The sequence below is a fragment of the Chiroxiphia lanceolata genome, chromosome 19 (assembly GCF_009829145.1).
Source record: "Chiroxiphia lanceolata isolate bChiLan1 chromosome 19, bChiLan1.pri, whole genome shotgun sequence".
NCBI classification, from domain to species: Eukaryota; Metazoa; Chordata; class Aves; order Passeriformes; family Pipridae; genus Chiroxiphia; species Chiroxiphia lanceolata.
Genome location: NC_045655.1, coordinates 10,479,506 through 10,506,497, shown reverse-complemented (window position 1 = coordinate 10,506,497; position 26,992 = coordinate 10,479,506). Strand labels below are relative to the sequence as shown.

Sequence of the window (26,992 nt, the reverse complement as noted above, 5' to 3'; positions counted from 1 at the left end):
CCACATAATCCAGCCCTGAGGTTGGATGGAGTCAAAAGGAACCAGTGCAGAACAATGTTGACAGACATACATTGCTCCCAGGATCTGAGTTAGTCTTTCACTGTCATGTTGAAAATTGAATTGCTCAGAGCCATTTGACATTGCACAGTGCCCCAGACAACCTAAAATCCCAAATGTGCTCCAAAGGTTTAAGGAAAAAACCTCCACAGCCTCTCAAAAATATCGAAAAAATAATGCCCAGTGTTTTGGGTAAAGGTAACACTGAAAAGTAAACCAAGTCAGAACCTTTCCAGGCTACCTCCTAAAAGCTCTCAAGTGCAATAATAATCATGCATCATAATTAATGAGTCTTTTGCATTGCCTGGTGTTGCTCAGGACATCGAAGCCCAAACACCCACCCTTCAATGTTTGTAATTATGGAAGTCACTGTTATGGTTTGCCCTTCACACCATTAAACAGGCACGTGATTTCCCTGTTCCAGAGGAGAGGGAGATGTTCCTCTCTCACTCTGCTGACACACACTGACCTCTGCAGAACAGTCTGAAGGCCATTATCATCACCAAATTATTCTCAAGGACCACAGACTTACACCAGACTTAGGAACTTCAACCTTAGACCTTCAACCTTCAACCTTTCCAACAACCTTATTTTTCAAAAGGGAAATATTTCCCTCATCCCTAAGAAAGCCACAATTACATTAAAGGTCTGACTACCTGGTAAAGACTAACAAAGGGTGTGGGGGAGGATTTAAAAGCATTTTCTACTCACTGGAGCTCCTGGATCAGTCTGCAAATGGTTCTCAGACGTTGCCAAGAAGCGTTTTCACCTTCCTGTAATGCTGACACACAAACCCTCCCCTTGGTTTGTCTTGCTTTTACTTTCTGTGAGTTTTTTCTTGTATTTCTGGGCATGTTTGTACACATCATGAGCCTCCCCTTGCATTTCAGTACCGCTGAAATGTGCAGTACATTTCCTAACCATCCTTATAAATGTATCTCCCCCCTCCAAATAGAAGCTTATTGGAGCTAAAAATGGAGCAGGGAAGTCAGGTTGGGCAGCAGGGAGACAGAAACAGAGAAATCTCAAAGATTTCTTCAGGGTAAATGGCAGAGAGGGTTCAGAAGTTCTTTTAAAATATATATGTATCAGACTCAGAGTTCAGAAAGTCATTTATTCTTAATTATCTAAGCCAAGGCCATGATCTTAATGTGTTGGATTCTGAAATATGCTCAGGGAGACACAGAACTGCTCTGGAGACCTGTGTTCATGGGGTCTGCATATTGACCCCCCCCCAAACTTGTATTCTTTAAAAATTCCACCCCAGTTCCAACTGGGAGGAGAAGGGGAAGGAAATCCCTGTATTTCAAAGCTCATAAAGCAGCACAGTGGCAGAAACAGGAGCAAACCCACCACCCGCTTACACCCGGTGAGGAGCTGCACCAAGCAAACAGCAGCAGGAGCAGCCCCTTCTTATCATATTCATGTTTTCCTCTAGTTCCTCTCGAACAGAACAGCTGTACCAGAACAACCTGAACTCCTGGTTGTCAGCTCAGAACGAGTCACTTAAAAGCCTGAAAAATCAAGTTTAGCCTTTCAAAGACTTTCACCAAATGTAACATGTCAGTTTAATCCTGACATTTTGAGTTTAGGGCTCAGAGTTTTGTGAGGATAATCCCTGTTGCACCTTAGCCTAATACCTAACAAGTTGCTGCTACACCCCTTTTATGAGTCTGTTTTCCCATTATGTAAACAATAGGAGTGAATTCTTGTTCGGTGACAACTTCAGTCAACAGCCTGTTTGTAAAACATTAAGCAAAACAATGTGAAGATCTCGGTTCCAGAATAATTCTCTTCTGAGATTAAATCAAAAAGAAAACAACTGGAAACCTCCACTTGAAATTGGGTGCTCCCTCTAACCCCACACACATGGAAGTGGATGTTTCTCTCTCTCTCTCTCTCTAGGGTTGGTTTAGCAATCACCTCAGCTTCCTCCTGCGTTTTGGAAATGGTCTGAAAGGTTTCCAGCTTTAGTCATTGTTGTGTAACCCTGGAAGACTCTCAGCTCAGAGACCAGAAATGTGACAATTCTGAGCTGCTTTGGAATTGACCCAAATACTTGTCCCTTTAAAAAAAAAAACCCACCATCCACAAAATCTAAATAAATCTACTGTAGGACAACATTGAAACTCTTCCTTCTTTCTTCCTTTCCTTCCTTCCTTTCACTTGCAAAGGGACATTTCTTCTAATACTTACAGCCAGTCTTTCTGCTTCTGAGCTGCACCACCCAGAGCAGGGCTGGCACATATCAGGATTCTCCTGTATAACCACCCCAGGGAGGTGTTTGCTCACAGGGTTGCTCCAGGACATATAAAACCTGCTTGTAAATCTCCTACCTTCTTGGCTGGTGAGTCTGATCACCCTTGGCCCACAAGATCTTGTCTTTGTGATGTCAAGGCTTTCACTTGCCTCCTCTGGCAATAGAAGAAAGAGCAGTGATGTTCACAGTGTCAGGAAGTGTCTGATATTATTTGTCTCCAACAGGTCAGGCCTGAGAGCCTGATAAGCAATTTATGTTACAAGTGAGGTTTTTTATAGAATCCCAGAATGGTTTGGATTGGAAGGACCTTAAAAATCATCTCCTTCTACCCCTGCCACGGAGAGAGACACTTTCCTCTGCTCCAAGCCCCATCCAACCTGGCCTTGGACACTTCCAGGGATGGGGCAGCCACAGCTTCTCTGGGCAACCTGTGCCAGGGCCCTCCACCCTCCCAGGGAAGGATTTCTTCCCCATTTATGACCTAACCCTACTCTCAGGGTGAAGCCAACCTATTTAATGTTTGCCATGTCAGCTCAGACCCTCCCAGGTCACCAAAGGGCATCTCTGCAAGGGAAGGGGGGAATCCAAAATCCCCCAAACTGAACCCAGAGCCAGACCTCTGGGGAGCAGTGGTGTAGGAGAGGGGTTCCCATGACAGAGCACGACCCAGAGCACTCTCAGCTGTGCTGACTGTACAGACTGGAGCACAGCCCAGAGGGAGCTTCAGGCACAGACCTTTCCTACGTCACAGGGATGTCTTTGAAGCCACTGGAGTGAAACTTTCAAATGGCTCAACTTTCCCCTCCAAGTAAAAGTGTTGTTGTTCCCATCCCTTCACCCTGGCTGGCTGAGGGCAGGTTGCAGGGGCTGCACTTCACCCTGAGAAGCTGTAACACACAGCTCTGCAGGCATCACCTCACAGGTAACACCTGCCCTCTCCAGCATTTTGTCTATAAAGTCCTGTCAACAGCAGAAGAAAAGGTTGGAAATACAGAAATAAAAGAAAACCTTGGGGTTGGAACTAGGTGGTCTTTAAGGTCCTTTCCAACCCAAAGCATTCTATGAGTATAACAGGCTGATCTCAGAGCTGGAAAAAAAGGAGTGTTTATTTCTTAGACTTCTTCCTCAACGCCTCCATAAAGAGATAAGACCTAAAGTATCAGTATCAAAGGATTTATTGAACATTTTAAAAGGCAGACACAGACAGCACAGAGCAGCAGAGCTTTGCACAGACTTTAAAGTCATGCAATAGTGCTGTGATCTACGCTGGAACAACTCACAGCAACAGATACATCGACATTTAATTCATCTAAGTGAAACCAGATCTCCTTAAAACAAAACCAATAAAAAAGAAATTAAAGAAGTTTTTCCCCTAAAGTTAGAGAAGACAGGCTAAAAGTTGGTCCTTGATGAAGGCTGGTGGCCTGTTCTGGAGACATAGGACAGGTTCAAAGGGAACCAGTCCCCTGCATACCAATCAGAGCACTTCCCAAAACCTATAGAAAGCTGCAAATGTCTGTTTTAATTTATTTGCACTGCAAGCACTGTATGGTTTCAGCAGGAACAAGCCATGGAAACACTGAAATACCATAAGAAATGGAAAGTGCTGGCAACTTGAGGCTCCTGATTTCGGGCCTCGCTGCCATTCTTTGTCCCAGAAAATTTGGCAGGAGGAAAACCTGAAACTGTTCACTCTCAGGAGTCTCTTCCTCTTTTTAACCCTCAGCTCTCAGCAGCTCCTGCACCAGGGTGACCACACAGAGCATGGACTGGGCAATTCCTACCTCAGCCCCTCCTGGGGTGGTGGTGGGTGGGTGCAGGAGCACCTGAGCCACCCCCAGAGGTGACCCTGCCCTGCATCCAGCACAGCCCACACCTGAACAGGGCAGCTGGATCCACACAGGGCCACTGGCATCTCCTCCTGCCTGAAATTCCTGCTTCTCTTCCCATCAGCCCAGAGCCATTTGCATGTTGGTGTTGAGCTGATAGGACCAAAAAAATCTCTATTTCTAGTCAAGCTCCTGTAGAATCAGTCCTTAAAAATTGTACAGCTGATACACATCCCAGACCTGAAAATCAGAGAATCATGGAGTGGTTTGGGTCGGAAGGGACCTTAAAGCTCATCCAGTTCCACCTCCTGCCATGGGCAAGGACACCTCCCACTAGCCCAGGTTGCTCCAAGTTCTGTCCAACTTGGCCTTGGACACTTCCAGGGATGGGGCAGCCACAGCTTCTCTGGGCAACCTGTGCCAGACATGCAGAGATGGAATAGCTGAAAAGATACACTTTATATCCAGGTTTCTTCTTTTGGAAATCAGTAACCAACCTATTCCTGAATGCAACAGGCAGAATCCCCGATCTAAATTAGCTGTGAGGGAATCAGCACTAATTAGCATCTCCTCCCCTCTCCTCCCCTGGCACTCTGATGTCTGCACTGACATCACTGACACAGAGCAAAGGTTCATTCCCAGGACTCTGCAGATGTGTGCAGTGGGATTCCACCCCACCTTTCCCCCTCAGGGACTACATGCAGCCCACAGAGCCACAGCAACGTTCCTCGAGGAACTTTTCCAGCAGATCTCGTTGGCAAAGAACAGGAGAACAGTTTGTTGCAGCTCTTAATAGACATGATGTAATATAATAATGAATTCAGCAGCGGGTAAGTGGCAGGTCATGAACAATGACAGAATCAGATTAGATAATGCTGAGCACTTTGATCTAACAGAGCCAACACCCTCAGCCCCGTTATTTGCTCTTATATCTCTTCCCCAAACACAGCAGATTATTAATGAGGTAGGAATTCGGGGGCAGGCAGGAGCTGAGATTCTAAAAGGGTTCTTCCAGTCTCGGGGACAGTTTCCTTTACGTCACTTTGTGCAACTCTGCTTCCTGAGGCAGGGACTGTACTCCTCTTTTTCCTGTTTTCTGGAGCACCCTGTAAACCAAACACCCAGGGAAGGGCAGTGTGACACAGGAACATGGACTCACTGCCTGTTCAGGCGTGTTCCGTGTTCAGGTATGTTCTGTGCTCAGGTGTGTTCTGTGCTCAGGTGTGTTCAGGTGTGTTCTGTGCCCAGGTATGTTCTGTGTTCAGGTGTGTTCTGTGCTCAGGTGTGTTCTGTGCTCAGGTGTGTTCAGGTATGTTCTGTGCTCAGGTGTGTTCTGTGCCCAGGTATGTTCTGTGCTCAGGTGTGTTCTGTGTTCAGGTGTGTTCAGGTATGTTCTGTGCTCAGGTGTGTTCTGTGCCCAGGTATGTTCTGTGCCCAGGTATGTTCTGTGTTCAAGCATGTTCTCTGTTCAGGTGTGCTCAGGTGTGTTCTGTGTTCAGGTGTGCTCAGGTGTGTTCTGTGTTCAGGTGTGTTCAGGTGTTTTCTGTACTCAGTTGTGTTCTGTGTTCAGGTGTGTTCAGGTGTTTTCTGTGCTCAGGTGTGTTCTGTGTTCAGGTGTGTTCAGGTGTTTTCTGTGCTGAGGTGTGTTCTGTGTTCAGGTGTGTTCAGGTGTGTTCAGGTGTGTTCTGTGCCCAGGTGTGCCTGCGGAATGAGGTGCAGACCCAGGGCAGTACCTGTGGGGTCAGATTTAGCCCTGCAGAGCTCCCTGGTCCTGCCCACCCAGCACAGCCCCCTGAGAGGGGGACAGGTCATGTGCCTGTAACCAAAGGGGCTGCAGAGACCAGAGAAGCTCTAAAATTACCTGTGCAGGGTTTAATCCTGCCCATTCCACAGGCTGCAGCTCCCACAATGGGCAGCCTTGTGCTGGATCGGGTGTCTTGGCTCTTGTATTTCGTGTCAGGAATGGGATAAAACTGAACCCAAGTGAATGTGTGAGCTCTGTTTGACAGATGACAGAAGGAAGCTGTGAGGAGGAAGCCTGAGGATTCTGATTTTTTTCCTTCCCCAACCCTTGTGGAAATGTCCCTAAAATGCAACCTGACTCCAGTTATGAACTTCTGCTACCCAGGGCAGACAGGAACACCTCCAAGTTACTACTGATCTCAACTTTACCTACTGGCCCCAGCAGGAATTCCACTATAAAACTCAGAAACTCTCTCATCCCACATAACAAAATATCCCAAATGCCAATTAAATCACCAAAGGCTTCACATTTTCAAAACTAACATAAGGTCTAACAGAGAAAACATCATTTTACATTACTTCTTAACATCATTTTGCATTACTTCTTTGAGGAAATGGAAGGGAGAAGCAAAAATAAAAGTAAAAAAAAAACCATGTAAATAAAATTAATCACGTCCACTACGATCTAATTTTTAGGAAATCCTCAAAAAAGCTGCTGACTCAGATTTCTAAACTGATTCCCATATTAAAAAGACATTGAGATAAGTATTAGCTACATGTCAAATCAGTGATTTTTTTTCCTCAGAAAGGGCACCAGAAAATGCTGTGACTGACACTCAGATAAATCAGGCAATCAAACCCTGCACTTCAAGAAGTTAATTTATCCATCAGTCCCGGGGTCAAGAATCACAATTTGCTTTTCTGAGCAGCTTTGTGTGACTTTCCTTTCATGGATGCAGCAGAAATCCACCCCTGATGCACCAAAATCTGATTTTCTCTCCGTCCTGCTCAAGCCCATCCTGCAGCTGGAGCTGCCCTGCCAAGGCCCCGAGTCCTGCCCCGCGTCCCGAGTTTCCATCCAAACCCCAGCACGCTCCCACATTTGCTGGGCTGCGCATGTCACCACTTCTTAAAAAAAGCCTGTGAAACGTATTACAGGGTTTCAGAGATCCGAGGGCTGATCCAAACCCCGCTGAACCGAGCACAGGGGCTGTCTCTGGTTCCCTGCCTCGGATCAGAGGCGGCCGTCGGGTTTCTCGGTATCACCGCGGGCGGAATCCGTCGCTGCCCTCCAGAATTGGCCTGGCCTGCTGGAATTGCAGCAACACCTTCTAAGAAACAAGGGCTTTGTGAAACCTCCTTTTCTTTCTCTTTTTTTTTTTTTTTTATTTTTTTTATTTTTTTTTCTGGTCGCAGATTTGGCGGAATGCTGAGTTTCCATCTTGCTGCTCGACTCCGCTGGGTTCTGTCGGAAATCCGGGAGTGGGGTCACTCTGTCAGAGATGATTTCCTTGAGGAGCAGATGGCTGAACCTCTGTGCATCCACCCTCCTCAGCTGTCCCAGCACAGCTCCACGTGGCTCCTCTGGAACCCAGGAGTTGTTTCCTGAGCCCTCACACTCAGCATGGTGCTGACCACTCCTGCTTCCAGCTGTCACTCCCCTTCCCCGTTCAGAGCTCTCATTTACAGGATCTCGGTGTTTTGCAAGTCAGATGATTGAAATAATGGGGAAGTGGAAAATCACATGTATCTGGGAGTTTGGGATGTATACTTAGGGGTATTATTTTTTACCTCAGTGTGTGGGTTGCATAACTTCATGTCTGGGCTCCTGGAGCTGTTCCACAACTTATTCCTGATCACCTGAGGGAGTATCTGGGCACAGTAATTTGATTTTAAGATATATGATGACAGGAAGAATCTCCTTTAAAACCTTGTCTCTTCTCCCCCACCTTTAAAACAGCACTAGACAAGTTAATCTTTCCTCTAAAAACAGAAACATTCAACCTAAATCAAAGTTGAGTTTAATTAATGCCAGTGCCTGTTCTTCAGTGATGGTCCAGATCAAATATTTAATGGGGGGAGCTTTATTCATCATCTATGACTCCATTTACAAACTTCTCCTCTCCACTCCATCCAAAATCAGACAGGTTTAGTGCTTCATTCTTAAGGTCCTTCTCAGTATTTTCACCAATATTTGACACCCTGGTGAGTCATTACCAAGAGCCCATTCTTTTGGAGCAATCTATCACCTCTCTATCAGCATTTCTCACATCTAATCCTGCTATTTTTCTATGTCTTCTCACTTAGAGTTGTCTTTTGGGCATATTCTGAGTTCTCAGAGGTAACTGAAGTTAGTTTTTTTCCTTGCTCTGTTCTTGCTTTCCTGTGCATGTGCCATTAATTGCAGAGACACTGGAAATGGCTTTCACAATCTGCCTCACACAGTTTAAAAAGAGACTTTTCATGATGCTGAAAACCCTTAAACCTTGCCCTTTATTTCATTTGTGTTGACTACTACTACTGTTCTTAATGCAATTTCCTATTTTCTTTATTTTTGTACCCCTGTTTCAATCTCTGTATGTCAAACCTGGCTTGTCAGTAAATCCCAAACTTCTCCCCTGGGGTCCCCATGGAATGAACCCTTCAATCACAGGCAGTTCCTTCAGCTTCTGAAGGGCTTGAGAGGAATCCCAGCTCAGGCACGTGGGATAAGGACATCCTGAGAGCTGAGATACTGGGGTTAAATCTAAGAAAATCAGTCATGCACATATTTTGTTTAACTGGAAGCACTAATAAGAATTAATATAAGCCTGTTGCAAATCTTCCTGAGGCTGGAGCCAGAGAGGAAAAGTACTTGTTGAAGGCTTTGCCATGAACCACTGGAGGAATGCAACAGGCTGGTGTCTCAGTCCCACCATAATGAATTTATCAGCAAACCCCTCAGCTGCCTCAGGGGTAATTAATACATTATTTTTTTCATTCAAAATATCAATCTGTTTCCAAAAATGGCAGCACTTATTTAAAAAAAAAAAAAAACAAAACACACACATATATAAAGATATATAAGCATTTAAAAAAAAAACCAAACACACACACATATATATAAATATATATAAACATATATAAATATATTTAAAAATAAATGTAAATGTTGTCTTTAATTAAAAAATTGAATTTAAGGATTTTTTTCAAATAGGATTTTTGCCTTCCAGTGACCTGCAGAGAGGGTGACTGTGTTTCCCTCATGGTCTGTGACCTGGGCCTCTGTGGTTGCCCTTTGTGTGGAATATTTTAACTCAGCACTACTGAGTGAAGGAGCTGCTTAGGGAGGTTCAGCTCTTTCCAAGATGTTTGTCAAGAACCTGCTCAGTCAGCCGTGTTTTTCCTGTTTCACTTCTCGAAGGCAAACACTGCGAACAAGCAGCAGATCTTATCGAGGCCGTGTTAACAAAAATACATCAAATAAAAATCTGCTACATTACAAATGTCAACACTCCAGAAACGAAGATATCTAGACTGCAGTAGGGTTGATTTTATTGCCAAAGCAATTGCCATGTTTTGAGAAACAGCTTTGCTCTTTTGCCTCGTAGGTGCTACGGACCCATGAAACAAAATCTCATTTATTACACATTAACTTTACAGGGGGTGCTGTCGTCAGAGACAAGAGCATGACTAAAGAGAATGTCACTCTGCTTTGAAATTTACTTCCACTGCCCCCCGATGCACTCCAAATTAGCTTGGTCAACAAAATTAAAATTAAGCTCAAAAGCAATATACACAGGCTGAGTGGGAGATGTTTTATCCTGTATTTTCCCTGGGTCATTTTCAGTTCTGTTTTTACTGATCAAAACCGAGTTAAAGCATCGCTTTTAAAGCCACTGAGCCAGAGTTGTCCAAAAAGTCAAAGGTGATTAATTAAACCTCAAATCACCACCAAAGGCCTGACGAGCCCCGGATCACGAGCTCGGCCCGGTGGCATTCCTCCCTCCTCGGGAACATTCCGTATGGTGCTAAGCCGTGGGCACCCCCTAAGGAACAGATCCTGGGGAGATGAAGCCTGTGAAAAGCACAGAGTGGTGTTTCCCACAGAGAAAAAACCCAAAAAATGGAAAACAAGCCCCACCACTCTGGTGTCTTTAGTTTGGGGGCAACGACAACGCTGCTGGGGCTCAGGGGAGAAAGTGCAGGGCAAGGAGAGCAAAAAGGAGACCTCAAAGGTCCTGGCAGGGAGCCAGCAGTGCTGTAACAATGGGAAAGCACTCAGAGAGAGGGAATGTCCACGGGAAGGAGTGGGGATGGATGTCCAGCCCTCGTGGACGCTGCGGAGGTGAAGTTATGTCCTGGTGCCACCGGCACAAACATCACATGGTGTGCGAGGTCTGACAGCCAGAGAGGGGCCGTGTTTGTGTTTGGGGGCTGTGAGAGGGTTCCAGCAACCCCGTGACGTGGGTTGGGAATTATGATATTACACCACTGGTTTGGTTCTCGGGGTGTTTTTCAAATCAGGGCCCGGGATCTCTTTGTTCTCCCGTGTAAAACTCGGCTCTGAGGTCACTCCCTGCCTCGGCTGTTTATGAACGTCCTCACAGAACTCAGAGCCCATTTCCCACTGAGGAAGACAAGAAGCAGGTCGTGTCATTGTCTGGCTTGATTGTTCTCCATAACTAATTGCCAGGAGAGGAACAGTTACGGGCTCGGAGCTTTATTGTTGTAAAAGCAACAATGAAAGGATGTGCATGGCACCAGCCACGCCATTGAGAAAAATCTGCTTTTCGTATTAAAAGCAAATGAATCAGAGTGACCTGAGTCCGTTTGACAGGAAAATTGGTGAAAGGTTCACAGGGCACCCACCTGTAATGAGTGTTAATGGCCATTTCTGCTGTCGTGTCACCAGAATAGATGACTCTGGGTTTCTATGTGTGACAGAGGTCCCTGGTGACACCCCAAGCCTTCTGTGCTTTTGGCTTTGGGGTGGAGGAGCAGATTTTGGTGCCCTGAACTGCCATTTCCTTAAAGCTGCAGGCAACATACCCTCCTGTCCTGCTCCTATGCATTGTTGCCCCAAGCTCTGGCTGCATTTTCTTAGCTCAGACAGAACTCTGGGATCCTTCAGAATAAAAGGATCATTATTGCAGCAGTTGGAAAAGTGTCAGCAGAAGGGATGAAATATTGTCCCCTGCCCTTGCCATACTGAACAGGGAATCTTTTCTTCCAGTGTTAGTTTAGGACTTAATCCTGCAAGGTCTTGTCTGTCAGCAAATACAATCAGGTTTAAGAGCATGAATAACCATCCTGGAAATCACTGGAAACTATTTTGTTAGTATAAAATTAAGCAAGTGAGGAAGTTCTCCAATGGACTTGGACCAGTGCACTCAGCACCCTGCAGAAACAAGCCTTTAGTTCTTAGAACTACTTATTGTGTCCAGAACAGCCACTCATTAGGGCTTTGTGTAGAGAGGTTGAATTTCACTCACTTGGAAGATATTCCCTCTAACCCCCCGAGACACACAGGCTCTGGTTGATTTGGAAAACAAAATGATTAATGGCATTTTACAAGTTTTTCCACTAAACAGATTTCAGTTGAAAGTCTGTCACAAGCTAAAGAACTCGCAGGAATAGTGTCAATCTGATGTCACAGTGGCAATAAATCCTATTGTACTGGATTACATTTTTACCCATTAAAATGCTCTGACCCATTGTCATCCAAGTGGAACCACATTCCACTGGCTGCTCAAAAGGTTCTGATTTCAATCCCGATTGTTGCCAGGGCAACTGCACCTCCATCCAAAACTCTGCTGCACCAATCACTTAACTCCATTGGAACAGAGATAAAGCAAAGCACTAATTACATACTCCCATTGAAAAAGTCTAAATCGAATCTTTCTGAGACCTGAATAACAGAAGCTGTTTGAGGGTTACTCGGGTTTTTTTGCATAAGGCCCCAATTGCCTCATTTCTTTGCAGAATAAGTAGCTGTGGCAACAAAATACCATGAAAAGATTTAATATTCTTAGTCTATCCAAAGCAGGAGTGTACTAGAAATCTCACCACAGGCCACTCCTGGAAAGAGTTCTCTCTCAGTTGTGGAAAACTAAAAGGATCTTCATTAATAGTCAAACAGCTGGTTAAGGCTTGTGAGTGGAAATAGAAATACTTGAATTTTCCCACTGAGATTTCTGGTGGAAAGTAGCCTGTGTTTTATGGCATCTCCTTTTCTGAAGTGAACATCACCTCCATTGTTGGGATTTGTCTCACTCTGAGCCATCTCTGAGTGGGACAAAGCCAGTCAGAAAATGTGCATTATCTTCATTTCACACTGGTCAGTGAACCCCTGTTTGTTTTTCCCTTGAGGTGCAGGAAAACTTGTCTGAAAAATGGTTGTGCACTGAAATTGCCCCTTTTCACTTTGTTTCCCAGACTTGATTTTTATCAAATGTCAATTCTTAGATCTTCTAAGGGAAGTATAGACCTACTCTCCCCTACCATGACAGCACAGAGAAACCCAAAATTCAATGGCTCCTTAGCTGAATCTTTCCACAGGAAATTAAGGGCTGAAACACTCCCCACTCTTCCAATTCTCCAACCCAATGTGTCACCACAAATAACATTTGAGTAGTTGAGGATTATTCTACCCTGTCTGCACTCTCAAAACAGGAATTCAACTGCTTTAAAAAGAGGAACCAGACAACAAAAATGAACAGTTCCCTGTGAAATGCAGCACAGTGACTTCTTGAGTTACAGTATGTGCAGACAGGATGGACAACTAGTCTGCTTTTACACTGGATGAAAAGATGAAGAATCAGATCATGCTCTTAACCCAATTTAAATAGCAAACAGAAGTCTGAGGTTGTATTTGTTTGCTTTCCTCCTTTGTATTTATCATACGGCTGTTAAATTGCACAACAAGTTCCTGGAAAGGGGTGTTCTGTTACCAAGTTTTTCACCAAAAGCTTGTGGTGAGAATATTGGTGACTAATAAAAGAAAGAGGGTAAATCATCATCCAGTCTAGAGGATCTTAGTCACCAGAGAACACTGAGCACGGTGAATTAGCAGAAACTTTCTGAACGTGAAGTATTTTCCAACTGAACTTTCCCAGAGCTATTCAGAACCTCTTCTGGCAGAAGGGCTTCTCAGATTTTAACCTTTTTTTCTCTGGTAACATGCCCTTTGCAAAAGTTTTTTTCTCCAGAAACAGTTTCCTGGGGAAATGATCAATACACCAGTCCCTGCTCTTGCTGCCTTCAGAGTGACAGATAGAGAGATCTTGGTAAGGACTTGTATTTCTGACATTCCTTCCCTCCTGCTGGAGAAAAGAGAAGAGAAGAGAAGAGAAGAGAAGAGAAGAGAAGAGAAGAGAAGAGAAGAGAAGAGAAGAGAAGAGAAGAGAAGAGAAGAGAAGAGAAGAGAAGAGAAGAGAAGAGAAGAGAAGAGAAGAGAAGAGAAGAGAAGAGAAGAGAAGAGAAGAGAAGAGAAGAGAAGAGAAGAGAAGAGAAGAGAAGAGAAGAGAAGAGAAGAGAAGAGAAGAGAAGAGAAGAGAAAGCAAAAAGATGCAGAAGTGCTGTGAGTTTAGTCAATGAAGTCTTTGCAGATCATGCAAGTTACAGGATTTTCCTCCTTTCCTTCCCTCAGTGACTGATTTCTGTTACTGTAACCAGGAGTAGGAAGGTTTGTCCCCACCAAAACTGAAGCATTCACTTCCTTTTCTCCATCTCCTGGGTTCACTTGGAAAAGCACTTCCCTCTCCACTCTGGCTCTAGCAGGAAAGCTCATAATAATGCTACAAAACCCACTGTCTGTAAAAGAATTTCTTCTGTGTATTAAAAGCTTAGTGTCTCACTCTGTATCACCACTCCCTCAGGGAATGAGTCAGGGGTCACAGGGAACACCAGCACGACGCTCCCAATGATCACAGCCCCAGAGGAAAGGGAAATGATGGAACACCAGGACACTGCCAGCTTTTTTATCTGTACAGACCCCCTCACAGACCACCCCTCTCTAGTCTGGATCCTCTCTGTCCTCTTCCCAGGCTCACAGCTCTGTGCTGGTCCCTGCCACGGGAGGAGAGCTTTGATCCAAAACCACGGCACAGGCACCAGCGCTGGAGGAAGTTGGACAGCAAGGAGGATGCAGGATTGTGTAACCAAACCCCTGGCAAACACATTCCAACCCATTCAGGGAGTAACATGACAGCTGTATTGTCTTTCTCTGCCATCTTTCAGCTTGTCCTGTCTGGCAGGTCGGTGTTAGCAGACAGGTCATCTTTGACAGGCACACCTTGGCTGCAGGAGTGAAAACCCCGAATATACGGCGAGGGAAGGAAATCCTGTCCACCACTCTGCCTCCTACAGGACCTTCTCAGAGCCTCAGCTGACTCACAGAGGTATTACAGAGTTTTCAGAGCAGCTTCAAGTGTTTGCTCAGGGTTTGGAAATACAGAAACAGGGGGATTTCAGAGGTGGATGAACAGGATTCTTCCTCCCTCACCTTTGTTCGTGGATTTTCGTGGCACACCAAGGGTCAGACTCTCTCAGCAGATTCTTTGTGCACATTCACAGAAGTCCTCATGCAGACACTCAGATCTAACAAAACTGTGCCTGTTCTTGTATTTTAGGCCTTCACTCCCAGGCTCTCTCTACCACAATCATTCCAACAAATTGGTTGCTCAGAACAGGCTCCCAAGGCAGGCTCTGGGGCACAGTGATTCTTCTGACTCACCCTCATTTCAGTCAACCTTTCTCACAGTCTGCAACCCTCAATTTCCCTGGGATGAGCTCAAAGTGCTGCTCTGCCCTCCTGACTCAAGAATTTGGGAGGGCAGGTTTGCTGCACCCTGGCTTTGCACCTCCCCTGCTAATGACAAGTTGCTAAAACCCCTCCAGAAACGCACAGAAAGGAGAGGGGGAACCGCCAGGCTGGATCAGCCCCACAGTCTCTGTGCTCTCACGTCCCATCCCCACCAGTGGCTGACACCAAACCCTCCGGGAAAAGGCATGAGAGCTGCAATTGGCAGCTTCGGAAGGAATTCCCTCCTCTGACAAGTTCTTCCCCCGATCTGCAGTAATTAGAGGCTTCAGCCCTGAAATCACACAGGTTAATATCCTCCCCAAACAAGCACCAGAGCTCTGCCTCTTTTTAATATTCAAATGAACACCAACTCTCCTTCTGAATTTCAGACCCAGAAACTGTGTTTCCAAACAACAACTATAAAAAGCCGCAAAACACCCTTCCAGTTAAACGAGGTAAGCAGTTGATTCCCACACAGGTCGTTGAGTTAGTTTAAAGCTCTCTAAGGTAACAGAATTTCTGTTTACACACAACAGACACAGAGAAAAGCGCAATTAAGGAAGTGAGAAACGGCCTTTACCTTAGTGCCTGCTGAGGTTTGAAAGAATCTCTGCTTCACTCCCTCCTTTCTTTTTTCTCTGTCTCTCTCTCTTGCATGGCTGGACTGACAGGTTGGCAGAGCTGAGGAGGACAGGTTGGGTTTGTTTTTTTTTTTAGGCACAACTCCTCCCCCTCTCAAAGAGAAGGAAAAAAAAAAAAAAAGAAAAAAAAAAAAGCCAGACTGTTTGGGAAAAGTTCACAGAAAATCCCATCCTTGCAGCACATCAGAACTGAGGTGAGAAATATGCTACTTTTGAGAGCCCAGCAGTTTTCCAACTGTTTTTCTCCAAAAGGCTCAAGGTCTACTTTGCAATAGGTATGAAGCAACCAAAGGATTTACACTGGGAACTAACCTGACCCTGAATTTTTCCCATTTCCCTGATGACTGATCCAACAGCCCCTTTAAGGCAGCCTTGACAAGAGGAATTTTGCACAAGTGGAAAGGGCTTTTTGCAGGCAGCACAAATATCTTTGTGCTTTGGGTTTTATCCCTGCATCCCACCACCACTGTGTGTAATAAGAGTCACCAGGGGATGTCTGAAGTCCTCATTTTCCCCTCAGAGCCCTCAGGTGTTGCCAACCTGCACTCCCAGCAGAAAGCAGGTGATTTTAGACTCCTGTTCTGCTCCATCCTCTGAGCTGGTTGCACAGAGAGCAGCTCACCTTCTGTCCCTGTCACCTGAGGTGTGAGAGGAACCCCAGAGCTGGGAGAAGTTTTTAGTAGACCACTCTGGCCACAGAAACGAGGTCAGAGGGAAAAGAGGTGGATGCAGCACAGAGCACGTTATCCATGTGTCCTTCCACTTCCACGGGTGTCCTGGCTCACCTGGACATTCCTGAGAACTGCTCTGCTACCAAGGGTTTGAACAGAGCCTTTCAGAGATGCAGAGATCTCACCCTGGGCTTTTCAAAGAGGGTTTTCAGATTAGGGCCATGACAAATGAACTTTCCCTGCTCCTCATTCTGTGCACGGCTTTGCTGCTCCTGCCTGTGCCCTCCTGGCTTTGCTTCTGAGCACTCGTGGCACAAGCATTTGTTAATAAATGTCAAGAAAGAGGAGCCAAGAGGTTGGTGGCTGGTCCTGAAATACCTTCTACCCTCCCACTTCCCTGCAATCTACCAACAGAATTGACAGGCAAGTCTTTCATTCTGTGCTGCTTTTCTTAAGTTGGCAGTTTGGGCACAAATCTGCAATTTCCATGTTCTCTGCAGAGTAGCTGCCTCTCCCTCACCCGCTGTTTCAAGCAAACAGATACAAATATACAGTAGACTAATTGCTGTCATCTGCATAAATTTGCATCCCAGACTCCTTGGATAGAATCCTGTCTCCTCTGGGTCAGACTTGCAGCTGGGCTGTAACAACGAAGGTTCAGAGACTTCGTTTACCTGAGTCCCAGGGCTGGAGTTCCAACCCCCCCTGTAACAGCTCCTCAAAGCCAAAAGTGTTCCAAACTTTTGGAAACAAACACCCAGCCAGTTTAAATTAAAATTATAGTGAGCTAGATCAGAGGTGAATTCAGCAGATATCACACAAAATCAGTATGACATCATATCTAAAAATGTCCAGTTCCACCTCTTGCAAGCTCAGCTTTATCTCCTCTGCCAGGGGAGGGCCACGTCCATCTATCCCAGGACTGATCTCCATTCCCTGTCTCCTGCAGAATGCGTTTGCTTTCTGCCTCCTTTATCAGGCAACTGCTCTCAATCGTGTTCAGCTCCCTACTTAAGATCTCCAGAGAGATAACGTGAATGCTCCAGTGGAACGAGTTACCTGAATCCAGACAAAACTGGCTCAGGCCAGTCCCGAAATCCAGTGATAATGAACTGGAGCTGCACCCTCAGTGCCTGCCCAGGGAGTCTGAAGTGAGAAACTGTTCTTAAGGTTACACACTTCAGGTTTCTGCCTTGATTTCTGCTGCAGATGGGATGGGGATGAGAATGCAGAGCATTAAGCACACACCAGTCTCAGGGTCACCCTATCAGAGGGAGATTCAGTGGCAGAGAGATCCAGCTGCAGTTTGTTTGGCACTGATTTATAGCAATCTTCTCAGTCCTTCCTCCTCAGAATTATGAGCCTGGAGATCCACACTGGCTGAATCTTTAAGATCTTTTAGACTCAAAGGGGTTTATTCCCTTTATTGGCTCATGTTACCTGCCCCAGCACCAAAAGAGAACACCAAAGCCATGCCCAGCAGGATGCTCTTCCTTCACCTGTGGCACATTCTCCCTCGTGGGCTGACTCTCCTGTGGGGTCCTGGAGAGGGGGAGAAGCTGAGGAATGTGGCCATGAGGGAGAATGTGCCAATCTCCAGCTTTAGCTTCCTGCCCAGTCCCAGCCCAAGCCTGGAGCAGGATGGGTTTGTGTGTCAAGGCTGTGTCTGTCCTGGGAGCTAAAGGTGCATCAAACCAAGATCTGGCTCTCAGTTCTCAGCAAACACAGTTGCTACAAGAGCTTAAAACCAGTCAATAAATGCACTTCAATTAAACACTACAGTGAGGTCAGATTTCTTGTTTTTCCTGTTTAACCAGCAAGTTTCAAGGCAGCCCAGTAATGAACCCTCGGAGCAGAGCTCATTACACCATCAGAAAGGTTGCAAAATTGCATACAACTCTGGTTTATTGTGCTCAATTAGGTACACTCCCTAACATCTAAAAAAAAGAAAAAAAAAAGGGAGGAATGTGTCTCATAATGTAGGAATTTAGTCCAAAATGTCTTGATACTAATGACAAGATTCCCACGGCTTTCAATCGACACTGGATCAATAGAGGTAAGATAAAGCTGAGATTTTCATGTCCCTCCAGTGTTTCCTGTGGATTTGCAAGTGGATCTGCATGTCCTGATTCCCTGGCCTGCCTTGAAAACATCCCCCTCAATGCACTCAAACCTCCCTTGTCACCAGCTGGGCAGATCCCACTCCCGCTGGAGCCACCTCTGCACTGCAAAGGGAGAAAGGGAAACAAAACCCCACAGTTCAGCTCCACTGGTTATTTTTTGGGGGTGTGGATCCCCCAAGCCACCCTGATCCACATCCTCACCTCAAACCCAGCAGCCACGTGCACAACCCAGGCTGCCTTTCTCGCTGAGTCCGTTGCTCTGAATTTCCACCCATTCCAAGTCCAAACTGTTTTTTTTTTTTTTATTGCCTGTAAAATGCAGGTGCTGAAGGTTTGACAGGGCGGGGAGAAAGCCCTGCAGAGAAGAGAAGCAAATGGGGCAAGGTGTGGGATCTTCAGCTCTTCCAGGCTGGTGGTGCCACGAAAATCAACGCCAAAATTCCTGTTGGGGGGGCACAGATAAACCACGTGGGTGTCACAGACCCTCTGAGAGGTCCTTCAGGCTCTTGGGAGCAACAGGAGGGCTCCAGTCCTTTTCCATGTGCTGTGAGAATAGTTCAGTCTGGGGACTGAATAATTCACCAAGAAATCAGCTGGCCAGTGTGGAAATCATTTTAACTGAACTGAGCCCTCAGGTATTACATTAACTGGATCTCTAGGGAAGGATGTGGATTATTGCAGCTGAATAGAGCCCTTATTTATCAGATGGAAAAGGTTAATGTCATTTCCTTTCCTCTCCTCCATGGTTTTTTCTTACCACATCCCCATTTATGGACAGCATGAGGTGCAGACAGTGGAGGAACATGTGCTGGATGGTTTAAATGACCAGAGCTGTTACTTTAGGCAGAGGGAGGGGGGGTAAGAAATTAAGATTTCTGCTGGTTTCCCGGGGAGAGTTACAGGGCTAGGAAACATAAAACACTGAAGAAAGGAAATGGGTTGTGGAGCACCTGGTCTTTGATTTGACATCCAAGAGGACCTAACTGAAAGGGAGAATTTTTGCATTCTCATCTACTGTGTGTGCATAATAAGAACCAGGATCAAACTAATCTAATATTCTCATTTCATACTTTATAAAGCAAGAGTGTATTAAGAAAGGTCATTTTTTTTTACTCCTTAATGAAGTTTAAATACAGTTAAATTAAGTTCTACTAATAAAGAGCCTATGCTTTTTTTCTAATTTGCCTCTGGAGTCTCAAGAGCTGTTGACCTGAATATAAATATCAGAGCAGTTCAATCATCTATTATGTGCTCTGTTAATGATGTCAACAAGTTAATTCTAATGCCTGTTAAGGAGAAAATTTCTATGTCAGACAGACTAAGAGCAGTGAAAGCTTGGATTAAGAGAAAAATCTCCTTTTTGTGGTAAAAGACTCAAGAGAGCCCAGTATATCTCCCTGTCTCTAGCACAGTGTATCCTTAGGTAGGGGAGATCCTCCTCCTGTACTAACCAAAATAGACCTAAACCAGTGTCTGTTGGCAGAGTTCAAGAGAAGCACAAGGACTTCTGGCCATCTGGGAATTTAAGGATGCCAGGACCTGGCCCCCTGTGGGTCAGCCAAGAAAGGTGAGGTGGAATTTTTGTCGGGCTTCTGATCACAGCTCTTGGTTCCTCTCAGTGTTACAGGAACTCTGAGCACTCAGCATCAGTGTCAGGGAGATTTCTCCTTGCCTTGCCATAAATCAGGGATGGTTTGGGCTCCTCACCACCCTCTTGTTCCCAGACCCACCAGCAGAACTGAGCTCCATGCCAGACTCCGTAAGAAAAGACCTGGATGCCCCTGTTGGTCTCTGACTGCACAGAACTACAGGATGGAAAGTGCTCTGAGGTCCGGCTGCTTTCCTTCTCCTGAATCCACTTTTGTGTTGGAGCAAAACTCAGGCATGCAGCTTTCCATGGAGACAAATCCAGACTGAAGGGATGATGAGGGTCAGGACTCTTGGGTGATTCTGAGGTCGCCTTTCTGGCCCCAGCTTTCCATCTGTGACCTGAGTCAGTGGCATTGCCTTACCTTGCAAAGGTGTTTTGAGGACAAAATATCAATATTTAGGGGCAGTGCAGCGGGGATGGCTAATTCCAGCTCTGAATTAAATGGGGAGAGAGATGCCCATTGACTTATGTGGGATTTAGAATGAGCCCTTACTCATTTCCATCGGCCCCTGAACAGCCATCTGAGGACAGCAGGGACTAACTATTAATACTTGGGGGGTTAAACAATCAGCATCTAAGTTATAATGGAGTAAATTAATGTATGTAGCCAAGGCAACCACACTGTGACTCCTTGAGCTGGCTTCTTGGAATATTTGCAGAGTATGAAAAGAAAGGGCTGAGTGCATCTGTTCTCTTTTTTTTTTTTTCCCTTGTCCATAAAGGAACACCTTTACTGGACAACCAAGCACCAAGACATTACAGCAAATAGTCTTTCACATAAGGCCAACCTTGGCTTTGTTATAATTGCTATGTAAATATGATCCCTCTCATCAATTAAATGCTGCTCTCCAAGGCTGGAACATTATACATGTTCATTGGGATGGAATCCCTGTCAATTCAGTTTGCTGCCTCAGTATTCATGTGCATTAGCCTTGGAAAAGAGAATGTGATTGCTTGAATAAATTCAGCCCCTACCTCCTGCATCCCTGGATCAGTTGACAGCGTCAGTCTGACTGTAATATGGGCTCAGAAATGTGTTGCCATGGAAATCCTAAATATTCAGTCCTTGGCAGGGGGATTCAAATGGGATCCTTGATAAATAGAAATAGCCCAGCCCTTGCTAACCACAGAGTTGACCCCTTGGCCTTAAAGGTGTCACTGAGAATCAGAAAGTTTGGGTTTTTTCCAAAGTATTTTGAAGAAGAAAAAAATCTGAATTTTCGCTCACATTTGTACTGGATTCCCTAGTGAGTCAGGAAACCTCTCCCAGAACCTCCCATTGCATGAGTACAGTCTCTTCACTAGTGTTGCACTATTTTTGAGCTGTCTGGATCCAGCCAGTCCCACGGGCCAGAGGGTAACTGTTAATGGGCTCTGAGCACTCAGGTATTGCTGCTCCTGCCCTCAGGGTGACCTGTGCTTTCTGTCCCTGCACACCCCCCGGGCCCAGCCAGCACCTGACCCCTTGTTTTATGGTTATTGTCCTGTGTGACTGAACATTGGGAATAATTCAGCCCAGCCCCGTGGCTTTGCTGTTCCCTGGGCAGAGCTGCGAACTTTACAACCCCAAATACAACCCCGAAAGAGGTTTCCCTGCAGGGCAGAATCCAGCAGTTGTTCAACAACACCCAACACCCCCCTGCAGCAGTTCAGCACCGGGAGGAACGTGTGTCCCACCTCATTAAGCTCCGGGCCGTTCAGGCTGGGCACCAAGTCTTTGCCCTGTGTTGGTAAAGCAGCTCAACAGCCCATTGCTGGGGGCACTGGGCACTGCTGGGAGACTTCAGATCTCAGTATTTTCTGCAAGGGAGGAGAGCCTCAGTTCTGTGGAGCACTGTGGGCATTGTCCATAGACACTGAAGTGCTGGACTCCAAAGAAGAGCAGTGGAGATGGGGAAGGGTCTGCAGCACAAGTGCTCTGAGATGTGGCTGAGGAGCTCAGGGGGCTCATCCTGGAGAAAAGGAGGCTCTGGGGGGACCTTCTGACTCTCTACAAGTCCCTGACAGGAGGGTGGAGAGAGGTGGGGATCCACTTCTTCTCCCAAGTAACAAGTGATAGGACAAAAGGAAACAGCCTCGAGTCGTCCAGGGGAGGTTTAGATTGGATATTAGAAGGAATTTCCTCCTCCAAAAGCGTTGCCCAGCCCTGGCACAGGCTGCCCAGGGGAGTCCCCATCCCTGGAGGGATTGAAAAGCAGTGTGGGTGTGGCACTTGGGGACAGGTCGTGGTGGCCTTGGTAATGTTGAGGTCATGCTGGAATCGATGACCTTAAAGGTCTTTTCCAACCTCAGCGACTCTTTGACTCTATAGTAAAACAAGCCTTGGGGCAGGAACACCGCTTTGGACGAGTTTTCTTCCAGAAAATGCTGTGGAAGCGCTTGGGCATCTTCTCCCTTTGTGTAAAACGAGTGGGAAGCACCCGGCGCTGTCCCTTCAGCACCACGGAGATTCCGGCGGCGCTGGAAGGGAAACCACCGACATCCCCCACACCGAGCGGGTGAGCTCAGCCTGTCGCCCGGGGCAGGGAAGAAAGAGTAGAAAAAAGCCTTTCTGGCAGTTTAAGTTTCATATGGCTTCGTGCTGGAAAATAAATTAACCTAAGAGGATTTTCGGAATTGGAGCTGGGAATAAAAGACAAGGTGAAAGTGTCTGAATTTTGAAAATGTGCCCAAGGCCCCAACCAGCAAATCCTTCCTCTGAATGCTCTTACTGAGCCCTTTCATCAGCACTGAAAGAATACAGAGACAAAAGGTGTTTTTCTTTTCTCTGAGGTAACAGAAAAGATTATCTTAAAAGTATTTTCAGTAAAATATTAATTTTTCTTTCTCCTCTCCTCAAAAAAATGCTTCTGTTCATAGGATTATGTCAAAGAAAACTCAGCAGCCTGATCTCCCTGCCCTTCCCTAACACCCATTAATTTTCCTGCTTTCCACCACCCCAGAGTTTTCATCCTTGGACTCAAGGGATGGCACTTACTACATGATTCCCAAACAGCTTTTTTTGCAGAGCTCAGAGATCCTGAGCAGCTCTGACAACACAGCAAGGACGGAATTACCAGCAGAGGGGGAGAGTCAGAGAGACACTGGGATTCCATGGAACATCCTCTGAACTCACTGGAAATCTTCTCACTGACCATGTCAACAAAAAGAAGGGAAAACCTTCCACTAGAGATGCTGGTGAGATATTTTCTCCAATTCATGTTTTCTAGGTCCTGTCCATAATGGGAGTTTTCTTTGCTGTTTATAGTCAAGAGTTTATCACTTTTTTTCTAGGCAATAAAAGAGCTCTCAAGAATCATGATAAGATGGAAAAACCTCCTCCTGGAGTAGAAGGAAGAGGCAGTGAGCAGCTTTAAGCAGAGGCTGCCTTGTGCCAGCCCCTCATGCCCCTGCTAAATCTGCATTGGATCGTGCTCTCTAAGTCCTTAAGCACATTGTAAAAATGGGGCAAATCCTCTTTTGGAATTTACTGACTTAAAAAAAGGAAAAGCAACGTAATTCCATTTATTTTAACATCATTAGATTCTGAAAAAGAAAGCCTGATCATATCATGGGACAGTGCAATTGTTATTTCTGTGATCACCAGGGCATTTTGACACTTGGTGCCACACATTGCTGGGAGCCAACGGAGCCTTTTACTCTGGAGTTTTACAAGAGATGAGAAGTTGGAGTGAGGCATAAAAAGCAGTTACTGATTAGCACTTTTTTTCCCCCAAGAAAGTCTAATCTATTTATTGTCATGACAGTGGCACCGAGCCTGGATGAGGCCACGGAGCTGGAAAATGAGGCTTTTCTGCTCTCTGTTTGTACATCTCTGAAGCACAATAAGATGAAATCCAATGTATCCTATCCTTTATTATCACCAGAGTGGTTTTGGAACTGGCTCTTAGAATTGCACTAGGAAAAAACCCCAAAAACTCAACAAACAAACAAAAAACCCCTGAATACCCCACCCAAAAAATTTTCCAGCTAAAACACAAGCAACCAATGAACCAAAACCCCTCCAGGGCTCCAGGTCCTGTTGGACCTGGATTCTTGCTGCTGCTGTCACAACAACAGAGTCAAAAGTTAACTCAGACACCAGGAGCTTGTCTACTTTTAAGACAGGCAATATAGAATTGAGCCCCTTCTCCTTTCCCACCTTCTCCTCTGGAAGATCCCTCTGGAAAGTTCCTTTTCCACTTTTTTCTTTAACTGTTTCAATTCTGAACCTGAGTTGAGGCAGCTTGACTGGATTAGCCAGCAAAGAGCAATGAACATCTCCCCTGGTTCCTTTTTTTTTTTCTCTTTCACCAACAGAAAGGTTTCACCAGCTCTCAGGAGTGTCCTCTCCTGACAATTCCAGTTCTCACTGCTCCAGTGGCTCCTTGGCTCCCTGACAAGTTCTTCAAAGCCCCCCTTCCCCTTTTGATGCCATGGTCTGTACTTGCACTTTGTAGCACCCAGAACAAGGCAGGCAAATGTGTTTAAAGTCCAATATATCCATTGCAGAATTGCCAGACTGGGGAAAAAAAAAAGTGCTCAGGAAATGGAGAAATCTGTGGACTTTTAGCAGACATTAAAATCCTGATAAAAAAAGATGGCAAATTCCTCCTCTGCTGACCCAGGTCACCTTTGGGCAGGCACCAGGTTCTTTATCCACTTGCCAATTCTCCCATTCTCTTAGAGAACAGGTTTGTGTTTTGATCTGTTTTCTTTGCTTGTTTATCTCTTAATCTTTGAGTAAATTGCAACACCTGCCTTCGGCCATTGTAGCAACAGGTTCAAAGCTTCCCAATCGACTTCCCACCTTTTTCCTTACCAAGATTTCCATCTCTTGAAATCCTGCAGCTCCTCAGTTATTTTTTCTGTATTATGATTTAGATTTTTGTGGTGACTTGGGCCTCTGTTGACATTCCTCCAATACATCCTAATTTATTCCACCAATATTTGAATATCAGAGTCTCCCAAGGCAACACAGAGGCAGAAGTACAGAGAGGAGGATCTTAAAAAATGCATCAGGACTGAGATGTTTCTTGCTTAGGTGGAGATCAGACCTGTCCTAAAGTACTTACTCTTGGAGTAAAATGGATTTCTGAGCAGCTGGAAACAGGAACAATTTGGTTCTTCTTTTACCAAAATTTGTAAAACCCATTTCTATTAAAATGTCACTGTTTCCAAAAATATGTAACATTTAGTTAATTTGTAGTTACAATGAAAAACTACTTTTTGGAAATCTTTAAGGCCTTGTTTTAACCCCCACTCTCGATCTTCACTCAAATTTCCTCTGGTGAACCACTTTGCCTAAAGTCCAATTACATTATTTTCCATGTAAATTTATGTCACAGCAAATGAAAAAAAAAAAGGTTTGAGCAAGTGAACCCTTCTCTCTGTAAATAAAGCCACCACATAGCACACACATATATAACATTATTTTAAAACAAATATTCACACAGTATTGACACAGTAACCAGATCAACTCAGATAAGTGTCCCTGTCCCTTCTGTACTCTGCTGATGGCACCTGCCTCACCAGGGAGTTTTCTTCTAGAATTCACTTTACCCAAGAGCAGGTTAAAAAAAACCAAGGGTGTAGGATGAATGAAAAACAAAATGGTCCAGCTGGTTTGTGTGAGCTCAGAGGAAGGACTGGAGAAGATGACACAGACCTTTGCAGACTTGAGCAGTACAGAAAAACTACTAGGAAGGGAAAAAATAGATGCAAAGACAAGGCTACTGCTGTGGAGAAAAAGGTGGTGGAAAGTAGAGTGTGTGTTGTGGTGAATGAACAAATAAACTCCCTGTGCACACTCTGGCACTGCGGATAAAGACACTCCTTCAGTTTGAGTCCAGTGAGGATGAAATCAGCTGGATGTATCTAGTGATTTAATGTAAAAAGGCACAATCAAAGGTGGATTGCTGTGGGCAGGTTGTTGTGCCCCGACAGAACACAGGAATGAGCCCCTGCTCTCCCCTGCACAGGTATGGAAAGGACACAAAAGGTACTTTACCTCTCTTGTGCCGCCACAGGGAAGTTCTCTCAAGGGTCCTTTGTCTCCCGTGTCCAGCAGCTGTGCAACTGTAAAGAAAAACAGGGGCTGGGTTAATAATCAAGAAAGGAACAAGCTGTAAACTCCAAGGGCTCAAGTTAAACATTTACTCCAGTCTGTTCTTGTGAGCAAACTCCGAGGGGCTGCTCAGCAAACCGCTGGAATCTCGAGGAACAGGGAAATGGGTGGAACGCTCCCCAGCCCCTTCCCTGTCTCCCCTCAGCACAAACCTGGAGTCCCCTGTGCACATCCAGGTTAGGACTGAAAACACGGGAAGCAGGAAATTCTCCCGGGTAATAAAAGCCCTTCATCATTCAAATGGTACTTCAAATATTTACACGCCGCCCCGGATTTGGAATTACCCACAGATAGACAGCTTTAGAATAAACAGGTTCAAATTTATACTTATATTGTTTTATTTATTCAGACTTTTTTTTTTTTCCCCCTACAGAAAGCCTTTTGTTTCTAGATTATCGTGAGGTTAAGGTAAAGACTTCCAGTGCAATCTCCTTTTCCACGGAAGTCACAGGGCAGGCAGAATTACAGATACCTGGAAAAGGGGGAGGGTGAAGTTCAGCCTTCATCCCCCCACAGAAGTGTGGTGACCTTTCAGAAAGTGCATTAGTTCCTCCTTTTCACTCTTCACTTTGTGCTCAGGCTGTTTATTCAGGCACTTGAAGACTAATGTGGGCACTTAGAGGTGAATTAAAGCCATTTGAATTTCTAGGTATGGCTCGGGAGCAGAGCAGACCGCGCTCCCTGCACAGAGGATTTCTGAACCTTAAATATGAAGTGACCTGTAAGAGAAAAGCAAACCAAGAGCAAACAGTGAGGAGTAAACAGAGGAATGAGCTGGTGCAAGGTGGTGTGAGGTTCCTCCAGCTCCCACAGCCTGCTGTCCACGGGAGTCAGTTGTGCTAAATCACATTAATCTTGATTTCCCTGAATCCATCTGACCCTGCCTGGTATTTAGACACGAGAAGGCAGGTTCACCTCCTTTAATGTCATCTCTGCTCTCCAGAACTGCCCTCCAGAGAGGAGAACAACTCCCACAAGTGCACAACACAGGGCAAAATGCCCTTTATCTGTTCACCCTTTGAGGTGAGACCAGGCTCCTCCTGGAGATTTGCACACCCCTCATGCAGTGGAATTCCAGTCACACTCTGGTACTTCTGTAATACAAATTAATAACAATAACTAGACT

General features: G+C 45.4%; 1 protein-coding gene across 3 annotated transcripts in view; it reads right to left on the bottom strand.

Moving 5' to 3' along the window:
• KCNJ16 (potassium inwardly rectifying channel subfamily J member 16) overlaps nt 1-25,823 on the bottom strand; it is a 33,958-nt gene extending 8,135 nt beyond the window's left edge. The window contains exons 1-2 of one of the 3 annotated variants that reach the window (XM_032706794.1): nt 25,750-25,823; nt 15,255-15,355 (exon numbers count right to left, since the gene is read on the bottom strand). The gene's annotated coding sequence lies outside the window, so the exon portion shown is untranslated. Of the gene's footprint in view, nt 1-15,254; nt 15,356-16,506; nt 16,686-25,749 lie in introns of those variants that run through there. The other 2 variants (XM_032706795.1, XM_032706793.1) reach the window with 2 other exon arrangements.
• Nucleotides 25,824-26,992: the final 1,169 nt, after the last annotated feature.